The following is a 6,000-nucleotide window of genomic DNA, read 5'->3' as shown; positions in this document are numbered from 1 at the left end:
GGCAGGTGTGTGATGTAGGAGATCAATTCGGGGAGAGGGGACACCAAGGGGGACATCTGTAGAAAAAATAACCCTATTAAATAAAAGGTTAATATGCAAATAGACTAAACAGTGGAACAACCAGAACAACCAAACAACCGTTTGCTATGATGTGTGCTGACCACCAGGGGGCGTGTGTAAAACATGACAGGCATTGGCCGGGGCGGGATGGTGGAGCACGTGAATGGGGGTGTCAGAACAAGGCAGGGTGCCAGTTGCTGTTATCAGGGTGAGCCTCTGGTGGTTACTGAAAATTCTTAGCTCCCACGTGCTGTGGTCCTGCCTGGCACTCGCACCCGCTGCTGGCACTGGAGCAGCTGCTCGCACCCGCTACTGGTGCCAGAGCCACCACTCACACCCACTGCCAGTGCTGGCCCCACTCGTATCCACAGCCAGCGCCAGAGCCGCCACTCGCACCCACTGCCTGTACCCAGCACCAATCCCCATCACTTGGCACCATCAGCTGGTGTGAGGGGCGGCTGCAGGCCCCGATTGACCCTAAGGGATTCTCTACTTCTCCCTGCTCCTGAGGAGCGATAGGGCAGCAGCTGCCACTTGCACTTGCTGACAGCGCTGGCCCCACTTGCACCCGCTGCTGGTGCCAGCTGAAATCGCTCCAGGCCATCAGGGCCACCGCTGTCAGAGCATTGGAGAGGAAATTGGATGCCTGGCATACAGGGGACAGGGGTCGCAGTGGGAGGGGCTGGGTGGGGTGTAGAGGATGGGCTGAGACCCTCCCCTGTGCCTACCACAGCCTTGTGGCCCACAGTTCTTTTCAAGGTGCACGAATTCATGCACTGGGCCCCTAGTAATAACAATAAAGCTTTGTTTGGGGTAAAAAAATCCACTTTTTACTTTTTTAAACATTTTATTTTAAATAACAAGTGGTAAAAGAGAATTATTAATTATGGTGCAAAATAATCCATTGGTGAAATTTGTTTTAAGAAAGAATGGCTTTCTTTTATTAAAAATTTGAATTGTACATAGATTTTCAGGAATTCAACTGTTTAATAAAGTTGAATTTCAATACACTGTTGAAGAAATTACTCTGTCAGTGCTCTGATTCATATTGGTGATTTGAAAGAAATTATTGTAGCTATTATAGTAATCACAAAAATATGAAATGCATTGAGCCCAAGTGCCATAGACACTTCTAAAGTTTTTAAATTTATAGATTTATTTAGAACCAATGCTATTAGATATATTTATTGGTATTTCCATTTTACAGTTGAAGAAACAGAGCCAAAGATTACACAGGTTTTAGTGACTAGAACCAAGAGGTTTCATGAGCATTGTGCAATGGGATTAAGGATAGTGAATGACACCTCATTTATTTGACATCAATAATAGATTTTCCCTCAGTTAATATTTAACATAAATGCAACTTAAATACTGAAAGTTTTGGGGTGAATTACATTTTGATGAAAATGCATCTGAAATTTGTTGCACATGTCCCTATCTTAATAAACAAAAAAATTATACAGATAAAAAAAGTGAAAAAGCAACTTATTTAAATGAGAAAAAAATATTTACAAATCATATATGTATTATTGGTCTAGCCATAGAGCATACAGATAACTATGGCAACTCAACAATAAGCACAATTCTGAATAGATATCACTTCAAAGAAGATACACAATGGCCAATAAGCATAGTGATTATCTCAATATTGTTATTCACTGGTGCATTATATATCAAAACCACAATGAGATACCACTTCACATCCTCTAGGATAGTTATAATAAAAAATAATATGTTGATGAGGATGTGGTAAAGTTAGAATCCTCATACATTGCTAATAAAATGTTTCAGAATGTAAAATGGTTTGGCTGCTTCAAAAAAAAGTTCCTCAAAAATGCAAACATGGAATTACCATATGACCCAGGATTCCATTCTGAGATATAGATCAGAAGAATTGAAATCAGAAACCTGAACAGACACTTGTATGCGAATGTTCATAGCAACATTATTCACAATAACCAAAAGGTGGAAACAATCCAAGTTTCCATCCACAGACAAATAGATAAACAAAAGTGCTAGATCCATGCATTGGCATATTATTTATTCATAAAAAGAAATAAAGTACTGATTCATGCCACAACATGGATAAACCTTGAAAACAAGCTAAGTGAAAGAAGCTAGAAATAAAAACCCCCACATATTGTATGATTCCACTTAAATGAAATGTCCAGAAGAAGCAAATCTATAGACAGAAAGTAGAATAATGGTTATCACTGGTTTTGAGGGCGAGAGTTATGAGGAGTGATTGCAAATGTATACTGGGTTTCTGTTGGGGTTAATAAAATAATCTAGAATTAGATAGTAATGATAGTTGCACAACTTTGTGAATACAGTAAAAATCAATGAACTGTATGCTCCAAAGGGTGAAATTTATGGTATATGAATCATATATTAACTAGAGGCCTGATGCATGAAATTTGTGCAAAAGTAGGCCTTCACAGCCATGGTGGCTGCCTGGATCCCTCGTGCCTACAGCCCCAGCTTCCTCCAGAATGTCGTCTGGAAGGACATCAGATCTAATTAGCATATTATGCTTTTATTATTATAGATTTTTTCAAGTATATAGTAAATGTTGTGAGTTCTTCATATATGTACTAGCACATTTTGAAAGGGGGAATTATGGGAAAAGGAGCACACTGGTGGAATATCTCTTATCTACACTAATAAAAGAGAAACATGGTAATTAGCGTACGACCGCTACCCTTCCCATTGGCTAATCAGCAAATCCTTATGCAAATTAACTGTCAGCCAAGATGCGGCCGGCAGCCGGGCAGCTGGAAGTGAACATGAGGCTTGCTTGCTCCAGGGACTGCAGACTCCAATGTTCCCCGCCTGACTTGCCGACCTCTGAGCTACAACTCTAATCAACTATGTACTATGTTGCAAATAAGAAGCTAAACAAATCCCCAGAAACTGGCTTTCAGTTAGCCCCGGACCGCAACATTGTATCGATGTTTTCAGCAGTGAGGCTTCAGAGCTAAAGCTGGCCCAGAATAAAAACAAACAAAAAAAAGAAAACAAGGAGCGGTTGGGAGCTTTTAGTCACCTGCCAGCTGGAAAACAGCCCTCAGCCCCTCAGCCAGCCTGGCCAGGCACCCCAGTGGGGACCCCCACCCTGATCCAGGACACCCTTCAGGGCAAACCAGCCGGCCCCCACCCATGCACCAAGCCTCTATGCTATATAGTAAAAGGGTAATATGCCTCCCAGCACCGGGATCAGCATGACAGGGGGCAGCGCCCAAACCCCCTGATCGCCCTGCAGCTCTGTGTGTGACAGGAGAAGGTGCCCCAACCCCCTGATCAGCCCTGCTCTGTTCCTGACAGGTGAAGGCGCCCCAACCCCCTGATCAGCCCTGCTCTGTGTGTGACAGGGTGCAGGGCCCCAACCCCCCCCCCCCCCCGATGGGCCCTGCTCTGTGTTTGACAGGGTAGAGCCATAACCTCTCCATCGGCCCTGCCCTGAGATTGACAGTGGCGGCCTTGCTCTGTGTGTGACAGGGTAGAGCCATAACCTCCCCATTGGCCCTGCCCTGAGTGTGACAGGGTGCAGCGCCCCAACCCCTTGATCTGCTCTGCTCTCTGTGTGACAGGGGGCGGTGCCCCAACTCCCCTATCGGCCCTACTCTGTGAGTGATAGGGGGGAGCTCCTCAACCCCCTGATGGGCCCTGCTCTGTGAGTGACAGGGTATGGAACCCCAACCCCCTGATTGGCCCTGCTCTGTGAGTGACAGGGGGCAGCTCCCCAACCCTCTGATTGGCCCTGCTCTGTGAGTGACAGGGGGTGGTGCCACAACCTCCCCATCGACCCTGCCTTGAGTGTGACAGGGGACGGTGCCCCAACCCCCCAATCGGCCCTACCCTGAGCGTGACTGAGGGTGGCATAGCAAACTCCCGATCCGCCCTGCTCTGTGCATGACAGGGGGCAGTGCCTCAACTCCCCAATCGGCCCTGCTCTGAGCCTGACCAGGGGCTGCACTTAGGGATTGGGCCTGCCCTCTGCCACCCGGGAGCAGGCCTAAGCCAACAGGTCGTTATCTCCCGAGGGGTCCCAGACTGTGAGAGGGCACAGGCCGGGCTGGGGGACCCCCTCCCCCCCCAGTGCACAAATTTTTGTGCACCGGGCCTCTAGTCTATATATATAAAAGCCTAAGCGACTGTTACGACCGAACAACCGGAACAACTGGAAGGAGACGTGCACTGACCACCAGGGGGCAGATGCTCAATGCAGGAGCTGTCCTCTGGGGGTCAGTGCACTCCCACAGCCAACCTCCCATGGCCAGCCAACCACCCATGGTTCTTCCCCTGGGCCGACTGGCCCCCATCAGCTCCTGGTGTTAAACCATTCATAGATGACCTGTTTCTGGGTCGGGGTTTCATATGTAGCAGAGCAGCTCCCTCACTGTGATCTATTGAAAGTCAGCCCTTGATACAAGGGTTTGTCCCATCCTCTCCCTTTCCCAGGGTCTGCCCGCCTGCCACAGTGGTGGTGCAGTGCTGGGGTCCAATCCCAGCTGGTCCAGGGGTCCCCAAAGGTGTGGACGGAGTCGGTTCCTAACCAGAGCTCCGACCAGAACTTTGGCTGGAAATCCTGGCTATAGGTCCTGACTAGGCTGCTGATCAACTGAAGGCTGTCTTCGTGTCATTCCTTCTTCGCCAACTCCGTCCACACCTTTGGGGACCCCTGGACCCGCTGGGATTGGACCCCAGCAACTTTAATATACGCTATTGGAGCTGGAATTACCGCGGCTGCTGGCAGTGCAGTGGTGAGGGAAAGGGAAGTTGGGGAGGCGAGGAACCGCAAGGTGATGGGGCACCGACAGCAGCATCAGTGTCTGGTGTTTGTTCCTTCCATGCCTGGCCGAGTGACCATCGCCTCGTCTCCCAACCCTGCCAGAGCCTTTGAGCCCTGGGCTGGTATGAGGAACCGGGGATGGGTGGTGGCAGATGCAGCCACTTTCCCAGGGAGGGCCGAGGACCAGATCCCTCCTCTGGGCCAGCGGCCAACCTCCCGTGGTTCCTCACACCCACCAGCCAAATTCCCATGGTCCCTCCCCCATCCCTCCCCCCAGCCACAGGCCCCGATAGGCCCTGATCACTGGCCAGGCCTAGGGACCCCACCTGTGCATGAATTCATGCACAGGGCTTCTAGTTGTATTATGTTTTGACATCCTATATAATAAAAGCCTAATATGCTAAGTGTCCAGTTGTATGGTCATCCATTCAACCAATCAAAGTGTAATATGCTAATGATAGGCTAAGGCTGCTCAACCGCTCGTTATGACATGCACTGACCACCAGGAGGCAGAGACCAGTCAACCAGTCACTATGACAGCCACTGACCACCAGGGGACAGATGCTCCAACCAGTAGGTTAGCTTGCTGCTGGGGTCTGGCTGATTGGGACTGAGCAAGATGGGCCAGACATGCCTTGGAGCCCTCCCTTGGTCCTTTCCTGGCTGGCTAACCTCATCCCTCCTTGGCCCCGTGCACCAGTTGGGTCCTTCAGCCTAGCCTGAGGCCTCTCGTAATCTGGGCTGGTGGATGCCCCCGCCCCCGAGTGCACAAATTTCATGCACCAGGCCTCTAGTATAAGATAACATACTACAGTTTCTGAGCATTGATTTTGAATTTCTTTGCAATTTAGTACATGGACAATATTTATAAATATCCTCAAATATTTGAAAATCATACCTGATTTCAATTTGGGGGGTAGGGGTGGGTAAAGTTCAAACTTTAATTACTCTTTTGTAACATGTGTTCATGATCTAATTATTTGTGTGCTTATACATATAGATTTCTAAAATTTATGTTATACCTGTCAATTGTGTTGGTCATTGCCTTAATTACTGTTTTTATTTAGTGTATGTGTACATTCTTAATTATTTTAAATACCTGCTGGTAATATAATACCTGCTGGATTATGTTTCCTTAACTTTTATTT

This window comes from Myotis yumanensis, unplaced genomic scaffold, assembly GCF_028538775.1.
Source record: "Myotis yumanensis isolate MYYU_CA2020_CCGP unplaced genomic scaffold, mMyoYum1.0.hap1 SCAF_2, whole genome shotgun sequence".
Taxonomy (NCBI): domain Eukaryota; kingdom Metazoa; phylum Chordata; class Mammalia; order Chiroptera; family Vespertilionidae; genus Myotis; species Myotis yumanensis.
The sequence above is the reverse complement of the archived record's forward strand: the minus strand, read 5'-3'. Positions refer to the sequence as shown.